Source organism: Panulirus ornatus, chromosome 12 (genome assembly GCF_036320965.1).
Source record: "Panulirus ornatus isolate Po-2019 chromosome 12, ASM3632096v1, whole genome shotgun sequence".
NCBI lineage: Eukaryota > Metazoa > Arthropoda > Malacostraca > Decapoda > Palinuridae > Panulirus > Panulirus ornatus.
In genome coordinates, this window is record NC_092235.1 from 3,739,999 (window position 1) to 3,755,319 (window position 15,321).

At 46.5% G+C, this 15,321-nt stretch overlaps 1 protein-coding gene and 1 non-coding gene across 3 annotated transcripts in view; one reads left to right on the forward strand and one right to left on the reverse strand.

The window, feature by feature from the left end:
* LOC139751783 (uncharacterized) overlaps positions 1-15,321 on the reverse strand; it is a 242,605-nt gene that overhangs the window by 151,978 nt on the left and 75,306 nt on the right. The window lies entirely within an intron of this gene.
* On the forward strand, positions 14,992-15,063 carry TRNAE-CUC (transfer RNA glutamic acid (anticodon CUC)). Its single transcript has one exon. It is a non-coding gene; the product is annotated as a tRNA-Glu (tRNA).

Below are 15,321 nucleotides of genomic sequence, written 5' to 3' on the forward strand. Positions count from 1 at the left end.
ATTTGCACTGTATTAGGAGGGAGTTTTACACTCGTGGGGCCCCGTGTAAGTACGTTGTTTGTGTGAGCGGGTAAAATCTAAAGCCTTTCTTGAAACCAGCTAAGTCAAGATAAGGTCATATGAAGATGGGGTTGTAGTGAAGATTATGATAAGCCTTGCATAGTGAAGATAAAGGTATTACGGAGAGGAGATGTAGTGAAGAAGAATATATTGAACACAAAAGGAATCAAGCTAAGTGCAGGGTCGGCCTACTAGCTTGAACTTACATTTCAGATCAAAGGCATTCGAGTACATAGTATTCGAATAGTTATATCCGTATCAGGGGCGATCATAGCCTAGCGGTAGCTCTCCCGCCCGTTGCACAGGGGTCCCGGGTTCGATCCTGGCTGTTGGAGGTTTGTATGTTTCATGAGAGTGCTCGTTCATATGCACTTAGTTCGTATATATATATATATATATATATATATATATATATATATATATATATATATATATATATAAGTTCCCAAGTGGACGAAAGTCCACTTGGGAACTTATCGTGTTTCATTTTCTCCGTGGACTCATAGGAATATATATATATATATATACATTTATATATATATATATATATATATATATATATATATATATATATATATATATATATATGTATATATTCCCCCTGTGTACAGAATGGAAAAAGGTGAGAACAATGGAAGTAAGGGGAGTGGGGGAGGAATGGGATGTATTTAGGGAATCAGTGATGGATTGCGCAAAAGATGCTTGTGGCATGAGAAGAGTGGGAGGTGGGCTGTTTAGAAAGGGTAGTGAGTGGTGGGATGAAGAAGTAAGAGTATTAGTGAAAGAGAAGAGAGAGGCATTTGGACGATTTTTGCAGGGAAAAAATGCAATTGAGTGGGAGAAGTATAAAAGAAAGAGACAGGAGGTCAAGAGAAAGGTGCAAGAGGTGAAAAAAAGGGCAAATGAGAGTTGGGGTGAGAGACTATCAGTAAATTTTAGGGAGAATAAAAAGATGTTCTGGAAGGAGGTAAATAGGGTGCGTAAGACAAGGGAGCAAATGGGAACTTCAGTGAAGGGCGTAAATGGGGAGGTGATAACAAGTAGCGGTGATGTGAGAAGGAGATGGAATGAGTATTTTGAAGGTTTGTTGAATGTGTCTGATGACAGAGTGGCAGATATAGGGTGTTTTGGTCGAGGTGGTGTGCAAAGTGAGAGGGTTAGGGAAAATGATTTGGTAAACAGAGAAGAGGTAGTAAAAGCTTTGCGGAAGATGAAAGCCGGCAAGGCAGCAGGTTTGGATGGTATTGCAGTGGAATTTATTAAAAAAGGGGGTGACTGTATTGTTGACTGGTTGGTAAGGTTATTTAATGTATGTATGACTCATGGTGAGGTGCCTGAGGATTGGCGGAATGCGTGCATAGTGCCATTGTACAAAGGCAAAGGGGATAAGAGTGAGTGCTCAAATTACAGAGGTATAAGTTTGTTGAGTATTCCTGGTAAATTATATGGGAGGGTATTGATTGAGAGGGTGAAGGCATGTACAGAGCATCAGATTGGGGAAGAGCAGTGCGGTTTCAGAAGTGGTAGAGGATGTGTGGATCAGGTGTTTGCTTTGAAGAATGTATGTGAGAAATACTTAGAAAAGCAAATGGATTTGTATGTAGCATTTATGGATCTGGAGAAGGCATATGATAGAGTTGATAGAGATGCTCTGTGGAAGGTATTAAGAATATATGGTGTGGGAGGCAAGTTGTTAGAAGCAGTGAAAAGTTTTTATCGAGGATGTAAGGCATGTGTACGTGTAGGAAGAGAGGAAAGTGATTGGTTCTCAGTGAATGTAGGTTTGCGGCAGGGGTGTGTGATGTCTCCATGGTTGTTTAATTTGTTTATGGATGGGGTTGTAAGGGAGGTAAATGCAAGAGTCCTGGAAAGAGGGGCAAGTATGAATTCTGTTGGGGATGAGAGAGCTTGGGAAGTGAGTCAGTTGTTGTTCGCTGATGATACAGCGCTGGTGGCTGATTCATGTGAGAAACTGCAGAAGCTGGTGACTGAGTTTGGCAAAGTGTGTGGAAGAAGAAAGTTGAGAGTAAATGTGAATAAGAGCAAGGTTATTAGGTACAGTAGGGGTGAGGGTCAAGTCAATTGGGAGGTGAGTTTGAATGGAGAAAAACTGGAGGAAGTGAAGTGTTTTAGATATCTGGGAGTGGATCTGTCAGCGGATGGAACCATGGAAGCGGAAGTGGATCATAGGGTGGGGGAGGGGGCGAAAATTTTGGGAGCCTTGAAAAATGTGTGGAAGTCGAGAACATTATCTCGGAAAGCAAAAATGGGTATGTTTGAGGGAATAGTAGTTCCAACAATGTTGTATGGTTGCGAGGCGTGGACTATGGATAGAGATGTGCGCAGGAGGATGGATGTGCTGGAAATGAGATGTTTGAGGACAATGTGTGGTGTGAGGTGGTTTGATCGAGTAAGTAACGTAAGGGTAAGAGAGATGTGTGGAAATAAAAAGAGCGTGGTTGAGAGAGCAGAAGAGGGTGTTTTGAAATGGTTTGGGCACATGGAGAGAATGAGTGAGGAGAGATTGACCAAGAGGATATATGTGTCGGAGGTGGAGGGAACGAGGAGAAGAGGGAGACCAAATTGGAGGTGGAAAGATGGAGTGAAAAAGATTTTGTGTGATCGGGGCCTGAACATGCAGGAGGGTGAAAGGAGGGCAAGAAATAGAGTGAATTGGATTCATGTGGTATACCGGGGTTGACGTGCTGTCAGTGGATTGAAGCAAGGCATGTGAAGCGTCTGGGGTAAACCATGGAAAGCTGTGTAGGTATTTGCGTGTGTGGACGTGTGTATGTACATGTGTATGGGGGGGGGGGGTTGGGCCATTTCTTTCGTCTGTTTCCTTGCGCTACCTCGCAAACGCGGGAGACAGCGACAAAGTATAAAAAAAAAAAAAAAAAAAAAAAAAAAAAAAAAAAAAAAAAAAAAAAAATGTATATATATATATATATATATATATATATATATATATATATATATATATATATATATATATATATATATATATATACACACTTACACACACACACACACATATATATATATATATATATATATATATATATATATATATATATATATATATATATATATATATGTATATATATATAAATTTATATATATATATATATATATTCCTATGAGTCCACGGAGAAAATGAAACACAATAAGTTCCCAAGTGGACTTTCGTGTAATAATGGCAAGCAAGTATGAAAGATAGAGTATGAAAGACAAAGACAGTGGACAAGTGTTATGTATTCTGTGTCCCTGATAACCATTTGATCTGATTCATTCAGATAAGGTCGAAAACGCCAGTAGTGAAGATGTACTCTCTTGGGTCGCGCCGGATTATCGCTCGCTCTTATAAAGCTCCAAAGGCCGAATAATTCGAGTGATTGCGTACCCTAAGCCCTAGCTCCGGTGGTTGGTTATCCAGTACATTCCAACCAACAGCTGAGAGTCGGAGGTTGTCCAGCTACGTTACTGGTATAGCAGGGCAACTACTAAAGGGAAATCCCTTGGGCTGAAGCACAGCGGCAGAGGCGATCGTCTGACTGCAGTCCTCTGCTTCCTTCGGGCGGCAGCACTGTGCGACCAAAACCGAAGCGTCTACCTTTGTCACGGGTCTTCGCTTCGTTGACACCAGTCACGCGTAACCCATTCTTAGTTGAATAGCGTACCAGCCTCTGTTGGTATGTCGGGTGCCAGCAATAACCACGTGGGAACGGCCGACGACCGTTCACCCACTTGCCCACATTGTGGGAAGACCTTCGCCAGCTTTCGGGGCCGTAGGGTCCACGAGAGGCAGGCGCATGCCGGCTCCTTTCATCAGGAGCTGGCGACAAGACACGTTCTGTCCAAGGCTCGATGGTCTGATGAGGAGGTGGAGCTCCTAGCCAGGGCTGAGGCCGGGATGGCAGCTGGTCCCTCACTAGTTGCCGGGCAGGGCCTGAACCAGCGGTTGCGGGAGATTGTCCCTTCTAGGACGGTCGAAGCGATCAAAGGGCTCCGACGCAAGGCGTCATATAAGTCCAGGGTTCAGGAACTGACCTTGAACTTAAACCTGATCCAGGAAACTGGTGAAGGTGAGGTGCTGGGTGGCTCGCCGATTAGGCGGCGTGTCCCAGCCATAACGAGAAGTAACACGCGGGATGACACAGAGGGGGAAGCACCACGTACAGGGATGTACGCGTGTGCGGAACCCGGCGGTGAGATGACCACTCCTCCCGCGGTTTTATCCGTCCCAGCCATTCCGCGGATCCCCCAACCCCAACAAATGATTACTTCCTTTATGGCGGAGACTGTTGCCTACTTCGACTTGTTACTACTCGACCCCACAAGGACATCGTGGGGCGAGGACGCCCTAAATGCAGCCCTGGACCATTTGCGTCAGGGTGACAGCCTCGCCGCCGCCAGGGCCGCTGCAAAACACGCATCGGAGATGCTAAGTTCTTGCAGCCCGCCCCAAGACCGCCCGAATCGTGGTGAAGGGGGTTCAAGGCAGTCAGCGAACCAGGGCCGTGCACGCCGAGCGGAGGGGACACCTTTGCGCGGGAATCGGCTTAGAAGGGAGCAATACCGCCAAACACAGAGACTCTATCGAGAAAATAGGCCTTTGGCTGCTGGACAGATCCTCAAAGGTGATTGGGAGGTACCGCCAACTTCGGTTGGGCCGGACCGCCTCATTCCCTTTTGGGGGGCTCTCTTCTCTCGACCGTCTGAGCCGGACGAACGTGTCATCACCGACTACGACCTAGAGAGTGAACAACTAGCAAGTGTTATAACTATAGACGAGGTAGCACATCACCTCAAGGCGACGCGAACATCTGCCCCTGGACCTGATGGAATGACGACGAGGTTGCTGAAGTCCATTCCTCCGAGGGTACTGGCTAAGATGTTCAACCTTTGGTTGGCTACGTCTGCGCTGCCAGAGCCATTCAAAGCAAATAGAACGGTGCTGATACCGAAAGTCCCTAACCCTACCGAGCCCAAGGACTACCGCCCAATTACGATCTCGTGTGCGGTAGTCCGACTGCTTCACAAGATTCTAAGCAGCCGCATCTCTAGCCTCATCAAGATCGACGAGGCTCAAAAGGCATTTGTCCCAGTTGACGGATGCCTTGAGAACTTAACGATCTTAGATGCGATCGTCGGTCGTGCGCGAGCACACGCCCACGGTGTGCACCTGGCATTCTTAGACATGGCAAAAGCGTTCGATAGTGTTAACCATAGCACTATCGAACGTGCCATGTCGCGGAAGGGGATTCCAGCCCTAGTCAGGTCATATATTATGTCGACGTATGACCGAGCCTTCACAAAAATTGAAGGCAGCGATGAGATGGCGGAGAAAATATATATGACTCGTGGGGTCAAACAAGGCGACCCATTATCGCCGATGCTCTTTAACCTGGTGATTGACGAGGGAATCACTAGGGTAAAGGAGACCGGCGTAGGGGTAAAGTTAGGCGACAAGACAGTATCAGCGCTGGCTTTTGCTGATGATTTGGTTCTGGTAGCACAGACGCCCACTGGCCTCCAAAAGGCAATGGACGTCATGGCTGAGACCCTCGCGGGGGGTGGACTTCAAGTAAACCCAGGGAAATGTCGTACCCTCAGCATGGAGGTTGACGGCAAGCGGAAGACTTGGTACGTCAATAAAAATAGGACGTATCAAGTCTTGGGCAGCGCTGTCGGCTCCATGAGTGCTGAGGACGATTATAAGTACCTCGGAATTCTTGTTGGGGCCGGGGGTCGCCGAAAGTCTTATGGGGCCTTGCTAGAAGAGGGGCTAAGAAACATCACCAGAGCCCCTCTCAAACCCCAACAACGGATTGCGCTGCTCGTTGAACATCTGATCCCCAAGCTCATGCATCGACTTGTGTTGGGGGAAGTATATAAGACGCAATTAGCACGCATGGACAGGCAAGTGCGGGTGGCGGTTCGCCGCTGGCTCCGCCTAGCCCATGACGTGCCCTGTGCATTCTTCCACTCGACACCTGGAGATGGTGGGCTGGGCATACCAGACTTTGTTTCAACCGTCCGGCTCAACAAACAAGCGCGGTTCGAAAAACTTCTCACCTCGTCCGACCCAGTAATTCAGGCGGCTGTTCGGGAGCCTGCAGTCTTGAGCAAACTGCAGCGCTGGTCCGGACCCGCATGCATTGCCGGTCGCCAGGCGGGAAGTAAGCTCGAACGTCAGCACGTATGGCGTGCCAATCTAATCAGCACTGTTGACGGTGCGGCTCTCGCTCCATCTACCACTGTGCCTCAAGTGAGTAGGTGGGTGAATAGTGGGAACCGTTTCTTGTCCGGTGCTGATTACGTGAAGGCCGTTCAAGTGCGGATAGGCGCCTTACCCACCCCTGCCAGGGCGTCCAGAGGCCGTCCCGAAATAAACGGTCTCTGTGACACCTGCCAGAAACCGGGTACGCTGGATCACATCGCTCAGATGTGCCCACGTACACACGGTGGTCGGGTTAAGAGGCACGATAACATCTGTGCGTTTTTGGCTGGACGTCTGAGGCAAAGAGGTTTTCAGGTGTCCTGCGAGCCCCGCATTCCGATTGTGGGGTCCTTTAGAAAGCCGGACATCGTAGCTTCTAAAGGCACGGAGACCTATATAATTGACACCCAGGTCTCCGGGGTTCACTTCCCGCTTTCGGCTGCACATGCCTACAAGTGCAGCTACTATGGTACCCCGGAAGTCTTACAAGGCGTACGGGAATACACAGGTAAAGACACCGTGCATGTTACCTCAGCTACCCTGAGTTGGCGAGGTGCATGGTGTCAAGAAAGCGTGAGTGCTCTCAGGGGGTTAGGGCTGACGTACCGGGACCTAGAGGTGTGCAGCGTCAAAGCCCTAACCTGGACGCATTCCCTTCACAGGATGTGGTCCAAGAGCACAGGTTAAGTAGTCGGAGCCTGCCTCAAACATCTGGTGTCGGCCCACCGGGCAGGCGTAAGGTCATCTCCCCCTTGTCGGCTTGGGGTGTGCGGGATTAGGCTGTTCTCCCGTGGCCCCCACAGGCAGGTACCAGTTCCTGAGGGCGGGTTGTCGGGCGGGATGGTGGACGCCTAGGCAGGGTTGCCCATTGCTCCCGCGCGACGGCCGCACCGGAAGGTGAGCGGTGCTGGAAGGTCGCTGTGCCGATGTCGGCAACCTAAGTCATAACGGGACCCAAATATCGTCGAAACATCCTCTAACTGCCACCTCCAACTTACTTCGAACTTTGCTATCAGCATTCTGATCTACAATCTTCCTCTTATAGTATCCATACAGTTTTCCTATTAACAACTTCCTTCACTTTCAATACGTAGTGTTAGCCGACAGATCAACACCTTTGCACAGTAGATAGATCTTCCCCATCGCACATTACTAATTGGCAAGATCGAAAAAAAAAAAAAAAAATAATAGAACGGTGTACGTACGTACGTAGTGTATCTTGACTGATAGAAAGTATTGAAAGCGGCAGGAAGTAGTGAGATATTGTATTGTGCTTCGTACAAGACTGGCGGGCGACTCCGTCCTTCGTGCTGTGCCACACACAGTCTGGTGATTGTCGGGATGTGTAGCCATAATGTTTGATCTTATGACCATTAGTGATACATCATGTGATGTTTACTATCACAACATCGGCTTCTTCCTCCTCCTCCAGGAGAGTGGCAATCAGGTGGCGGTTATTGTGGTAGCCCGGCATGTGCAATTGTAAGATTTCAAGCAACATTGTGAAAATGGGACACATTATAAAGAGTTCCATAATTTCTCTAATTCTTCCCCAAATTCATGTGGACCTGCAACACTGAAAATGTTTAAATACCGCTGGTGCAGAGGGAGGGAGAGGCAGGCCTGGGATGATAGTGAGGCTTTGTAGGAGAGAAAGGCTCGGGATGAGAGAGGCTGAACACAAGATGTTTGGCCGGAGAGTGAGGCTTTGAAGGAGAGAGAGGTTTGGGATGAGGGTTGGGTTGTACCAGAGAGAGAGGCTTGGGATGAGGGTTGGGTTGTACCAGAGAGAGAGGCTTGGGATGAGGGTTGGGTTGTACCAGAGAGAGAGAGGTTTGGGATGAGGGTTGGGTTGTACCAGAGAGAGAGGCTTGGGATGAGGGTTGGGTTGTACCAGAGAGAGAGAGGCTTGGGATGAGGGAGTCTGAACATGAGATAGGTTTGTGAGGAGTGAGGATTTGAAAGAGAGAGAGACTTTATGTGAGAAAGGCAGAACAGGCGGAGGAGGCTTGGGATGTGAAAAAGGCTATAAATGAGAGAGGCTTGGGATGAGAATGACGCTGTGAATGAGACATAAACTTATGATAAGAGAAGCTGGACACAAGGAAGGGGTTGAGGAAACGTAAGGCTGTGAAGGAGGGAGAGGTTTGCTGTGAGAAAGGCTGGACACGAGAGAAACGCTTGGGATGAGAGTTAGGATGGATACGAGAGAGAGACATCGGATGAGAGAGACTGTAAAGGAGAGATAGCCTTCGGATGAGAGAGACTGGACACGAGAGGAAGGTTTAGGGCGACAGTAAGAGTTGATACGAGAGATAAGCTAAGGATGAAGCCAGGCCAGGCGCGAGAAAGGCTTGGAGTTACATAGATACACAGAACACACAGCCAGGAGGTCTGGCCTTAGCACTACTTAACAAAATGTATTGCCATAACAGCAGTAGAAGAAACGGAGCGCAAAGCAAAGGTTCCCTCCCCATCCTCCACTCCCTCCGGCAACACGCAGCACGGAGAACAGGTAGAAAAAATACCTTGCAGGATTGATATGGCGGAAGGAAATGTTTACATGAAAGTCATAAGGTAGAATGAACATGAATATGTTATGCATGCCATCACCAAGGACATGCATCCCTTCACTTTCAGTCATAAAGACAACAGTAAGGATATATCTATGCTCCAGCCTCCCGACTTACCATGACTATATTATTCCTAATGTTGAAGAATGATATTATAAATCTTACTTACTCTCACAAAGCAGGTGACATGGGTTAATCAATGTTGGTATGTTACCTGGCCAGGGAGAGATCACTGGTTGAGAAGGTAGCATGATATACCACTGCGTTATCATAACTGATTAACTGAATTATTCCATACTGGAGAGAGAGAGAGAGAGAGAGAGAGAGAGAGAGAGAGAGAGAGAGAGAGAGAGAGAGAGAGAGAGAGAGAGAGAGAGAGAGAGAGAAGCTGGACACGAGAGAGAGGCTTTAGATGTGAAAAAGTCTGTGAAGGAAATAGAGGCTTATTGTAAGACACCGTGACGGAGAAAGATAATTGTCATGAGAGTTAGGGTGGACTCGAGAGAGAGAGGCTTGGGACGAGAGTCAGGCAGGACAGGAGAGAGAGGCTTGGGACGAGAGTCAGGCTGGACAGGAGAGAGAGGCTTGGGACGAGAGTAGAGAAGTGAATCTTCATAACTTATCCTTCAATAAAAAAGGGTTGTCTTGCTCCACTCAGTTGGAATGGTAAAATAGTTGAAAATAACAAGTTCATGAATTTATGGTTTTAGTGTGGCAAAACCTGAACTGATTTTAAGGTTACACATGAAAGAAGATTAACATTTCAGAAGGTTGAAGGAAGATGAATATAAATGTCATCATTGATAGCCTATTAGACTCATTAGAAGCCTCGATAGATGAATGTTCTTGTTATTTTTATTAAGAATGAGGATGAATTAGTAATTAAGGCACACGGCGCTAATATCTTTGGTAAGTGAGCAATTATGTTTTGCACTGGTGTTATATTAAAGAACTAGAGTATGAGTGAGGGAGTGAGATGTGGAGATTATATATCATTGTGAGTTATTACATAAAGTGATCGTGATGAACGTTACGAAGATCAGGCAAACTATGAGGCTCATTATTCCTACATCAAATATAATAATGTCAATCATTCCAGTAATCTTACCATAATTGACCTCTTCCATCTAGGCAGCCTTCCTCCCTTCCTCTTATCTTCTCCAGAACAAACCTGGTTCATTGTTGTGAGAGACGATAGTGTTTACTAAACTCTTCCTGTGACCAACATGTAAATGGTGTGACTGACCACCACACCTTACCTCACCTACTTCCTCCACCTGATCAATGTGCATCACTCCTTCCATTACTCACTTCCATAATAGAATTAACGTTTCTACTACAAATGACAAGATTCACTTGGCCATGTTTGTTAACATCAGAGCAATAATCTTGAAGACCGACCATTCCTCACTATTGACCTTTAAGGCAGGAATCATTATTTTCCTCAAACTATCAATTGCTATTTATGTGGGGTCGGTCGACTGTGGCTCCGGAGGGGTAAGCGACAACACAGACTCTGGTGGAGTTCCAGTAATGATGTTACTGAGTCAGTCGGGCACACACCACTGTGGTACACCTGGTGATATTTTGTTTGTCTTAACTAAGTCGATAAGTGGAAAACTGAGCAGCAGTTTACCTGCTTAGCTTGTGTACTTGTTCATGGATTGTTGATGACTTTCACAATGATAGGTATAGGACTGGTCTTATATCTCTGTGTTCCAGCTGTGATTGGTACAAGTCGAGTGTACTGACGAACGGCGGTGCGGGGGGATGAGGAGAGAGAGAGAGAGAGAGAGAGAGAGAGAGAGAGAGAGAGAGAGAGAGAGAGAGAGAGAGAGAGAGAGAGAGAGAGAGAGAGAGAGAGAGAGAGGTCATTGTGCCGGGGGTGGAGGTGATGGGGGGCAGGGGTGGTGTTGGTGGGGTGGACGTGGTCAGCCAGATGAGCACATCTTGGTAGGTGGTGTGAGATGGACCCAGGAGGATTGTGTGTGTTGTGTTGTGTATTGTGTCCAGCTGGTGGTGCCTGTGTGTGTGTGTGTGTGTGGCTCTAGTTAGTCAGGAGGACCTGGCTGGGTCGCGGCTCAGGTACAATAAAGATGGTATAGACATTTCTGAGCTTGAATAGTGATGTCAGTCGGCGGTGAAGGTAGAGACAGTATGAGGAAGATTTGATGATAGAGTGAATGTGTTGAAAATGAAATGTCTGAGGACAACATGTGGTGTGACGCGGGTTGATCCAGTAAGTAATGATAGGTAAGAGAGATGTGTGATGATAAATAGAGCATGGTTGACAGAGCTGAAGGAGGTGTACTGAAATGGTTTAGACATTTGGAGAGAGTGAGTGAGGGGAGGTTAAAGGAGGATACATGTGTCAGAAGTGTAGAGGACAAGAATAGGGCGACCATATTGGAGATGGATGGAGGAAGTGAACAAGAGTTTGAGTGATCAGGGCCTGAATATGCTCAAGGGCACGTGAGAGGCGTGTATAGGATAAAGTGACTGGGGCGATGTGATTTACAGGGGACGACCTGCTATCAGTGAACTGAAGCAGGACATATGAATCAAATGGGGTTGAAGGATATGAGACCTGTTGGCATAAATGACTGGTAGTACCACAGTGTTATCTTTGCTAGAGATAATGAAGGTCATTAGCTTCTCATATATTGAACTTTAAGCTTCAGGAATACGATGAATTAGTAAAAGAAACCTGGGAGACTGATACTCTTGATGGATACATTGTCATGTCATTTGACCCGTGTAATTAATGGTAATCGAAGTGAACAGTGAGGCAGGCATATTTAGGCAAGATAAACAGACAAACAAACGCCTACACATAAACACACAACCATCCTGCATAATGTGTTTAGTGCTGGACCAACGATATTCCGGGGCCCAAGTTCTGGCCTTAGACAGAGCAGCCGCCTCACACCCAGTGTGGTTTAGTACGACCAAGTATGTGCACCAGGTGTATGCTTAGAGCTCTTTTTTATGAATATATATATGTAGAAGAGGTAGTAAAAGCTTTGCGGAAGATGAAAGCCGGCAAGGCAGCAGGTTTGGATGGTATTGCAGTGGAATTTATTAAAAAAGGGGGTGACTGTATTGTTGACTGTTTGGTAAGGTTATTTAATGTATGTATGACTCATGGTGAGGTGCCTGAGGATCGGCGGAATGCGTGCATAGTGCCATTGTACAAAGGCAAAGGGGATAAGAGTGAGTGCTCAAATTACAGAGGTATAAGTTTGTTGAGTATTCCTGGTAAATTATATGGGAGGGTATTGATTGAGAGGGTGAAGGCATGTACAGAGCATCAGATTGGGGAAGAGCAGTGTGATTTCAGAAGTGGTAGAGGATGTGTGGATCAGGTGTTTGCTTTGAAGAATGTATGTGAGAAATACTTAGAAAAGCAAATGGATTTGTATGTAGCATTTATGGATCTGGAGAAGGCATATGATAGAGTTGATAGAGATGCTCTATGGAAGGTATTAAGAATATATGGTGTGGGAGGCAAGTTGATAGAAGCAGTGAAAAGTTTTTATCGAGGATGTAAGGCATGTGTACGTGTAGAAAGAGAGGAAAGTGATTGGTTCTCAGTGAATGTAGGTTTGCGGCAGGGGTGTGTGATGTCTCCATGGTTGTTTAATTTGTTTATGGATGGGGTTGTTAGGGAGGTGAATGCAAGAGTTTTGGAAAGAGGGGCAAGTATGAAGTCTGTTGTGAATGAGAGAGCTTGGGAAGTGAGTCAGTTGTTGTTCGCTGATGATACAGCGCAGGTGGCTGATTCATGTGAGAAACTGCAGAAGCTGGTGACTGAGTTTGGTAAAGTGTGTGAAAGAAGAAAGTTAAGAGTAAATGTGAATGAGAGCAAGGTTATTAGGTACAGTAGGGTTGAGGGTCAAGTCAATTGGTAGGTAAGTTTGAATGGAGAAAAACTGGAGGAAGTAAAGTGTTTTAGATATCTGGGAGTGGAGCTGACAGCGGATGGAACCATGGAAGCGGAAGTGAATCATAGGGTGGGGGAGGGGGCGAAAATCCTGGGAGCCTTGAAGAATGTGTGGAAGTCGAGAACATTATCTCGGAAAGCAAAAATGAGTATGTTTGAATTAATAGTGGTTCCAACAATGTTGTATGGTTGCGAGGCGTGGGCTATGGACAGAGTTGTGCGCAGGAGGGTGGATGGGCTGGAAATGAGATGTTTGAGGACAATGTGTGGTGTGAGGTGGTTTGATCGAGTAAGTAATGTAAGGGTAAGAGAGATGTGTGGAAATAAAAAGAGCGTGGTTGAGAGAGCAGACGAGGGTGTTTTGAAATGGTTTGGGCACATGGAGAGAATGAGTGAGGAAAGATTGACCAAGAGGATATATGTGTCGGAGGTGGAGGGAACGAGGAGAAGTGGGAGACCAAATTGGAGGTGGAAAGATGGAGTGAAAAAGATTTTGAGTGATCGGGGCCTGAACATGCAGGAGGGTGAAAGGAGGGCAAGGAATAGAGTGAATTGGATCGATGTGGTATACCGGGGTTGACGTGCTGTCAGTGGATTGAATCAGGGCATGTGAAGCGTCTGGGGTAAACCATGGAAAGTTGTGTGGGGCCTGGATGTGGAAAGGGAGCTGTGGTTTCGGGCATTATTGTGTGACAGCTAGAGACTGAGTGTGAACGAATGGGGCCTTTGTTGTCTTTTCTTGGCGCTACCTCGCACACATGAGGGGGGAGGGGGATGGTATTCCATGTGTGGCGAGGTGGCGATGGGAATGAATAAAGGCAGACAGTGTGAATTGTGTGCATGGGTATATATGTATGTGTTTGTGTGTGTATATGTATGTGTACATTGAGATGTATAGGTATGTATATTTGCGTGTGTAGACGTGTATGTATATACATGTGTATGGGGGTGGGTTGGGCCATTTCTTTTGTCTGTTTCCTTGCGCTACCTCGCAAACGCGGGAGACAGCGACAAAGCAAAATAAAAAATAATAAATAATAAATATGTATATGTAAACCGTCACCACTGTACGCACGGGACTGGAACCTTGGCCATCGAAATGACAGTGTAGTGAGCTAAACCGCTCGGCCACCATGGGAGCTGTCCACCTCTGACCAGCCTATGATCCAGAGAGAGTTAACGTGAGGTGAGGTAACGGGGGATCCCACTGGACCATAGGCTGGTCCATGGAATGCTTTTGTCCCGTGGTGGACGAGCGGAGTAGCTCACTGGTCTATCATTTCGATGGTCTAGGTTCGTGTCTCATACGGCCAGTGGTGATTGTTTCCATCTGTTTCATGTGAATAGTACATATGTACTGAGTCTTTGTTCCTGTTTGTGCATGTACACACACATACTCAGAGACACAGACACACACACACACACACACACACATACAGAGGCAGATTCACACCATAAGCCACGTACCCAATTATTGACCAGTCCCGAGGGAAGGATGGACACTTGAGTTGGGTCAGCTGACTGCCACACCGAGGATTCAAACCCATGCATGTCCTACCCCGGGCTGGCCCCTGCTGACTCATGATTAATAATGCTAACTATTACACTGCTATAAATGCGAGGCGTGGACTATAGATGAAAACGTACGGAAGAGGATGGTTGTGTTTGAAGTGAAATGGTTGATATGTTTGTGTGTGTGTGTGTGTGTGTGTGTGTGTGTGTGTGTGTGTGTGTGTGTGTGTGTGTGTGCGTGTGTGTGTGTGTGTGTGTGTGTGTGTGTGTGTGTGTGTGTGTGTGTGTGTGTGTGTGTGTGTGTGTGTGTGTGTGTGTGTGTGTGTGTGTGTGTGTGTGTGTGTGTGTGTGTGTGTGTGTGTGTGTGTGTGTGTGTGTGTGTGTGTGTGTGTGTGTGTGTGTGTGTGTGTGTGTGTGTGTGTGTGTGTGTGTGTGTGTAATATACATGTTATTTCCTGTGTGATAGTTGTCAGGCTGTGGTCCTCATTATTCACGTCAATTAAAACATAATCTAATAATGTCGTATGAGTTTATTATTAGATTCGGTAGGTAACGTCTGCCAGCTGATTATCAATACAGAACCTTAGGTGAATAACCATACGCTCCAGAGAACAGAGAGAATGGATGAAATAGTGAGTGGGTGAGCGATGTTCACATAGACACACACATGACCCTTCCACTCCCGTGTGGTCTAGTGGCTAGGATACCTGGCTCTCACCCAGGAGGCCCGGGTTCGATTCCCGGCATGGGAAGGATTTTCTTCTTCTTAGAGAGAGAGAGAGAGAGAGAGAGAGAGAGAGATGTCTAAGTAAATGAATACACTAGTTATCAAGTACGTTATCATCAACTTACCGAAACATAAATGTTTACAATAAAATCTTGTGTTGTAGTGACTCCTGATTACTCTTGGTGAGTGAGTCCGAGAAACCCTGTCACGAGGACCAAAAGAGAGAAACTGAATGAGTGAGTGGGTCAGTAAGTGAACGAGGAGTAAGTGAAGGAATCAATAC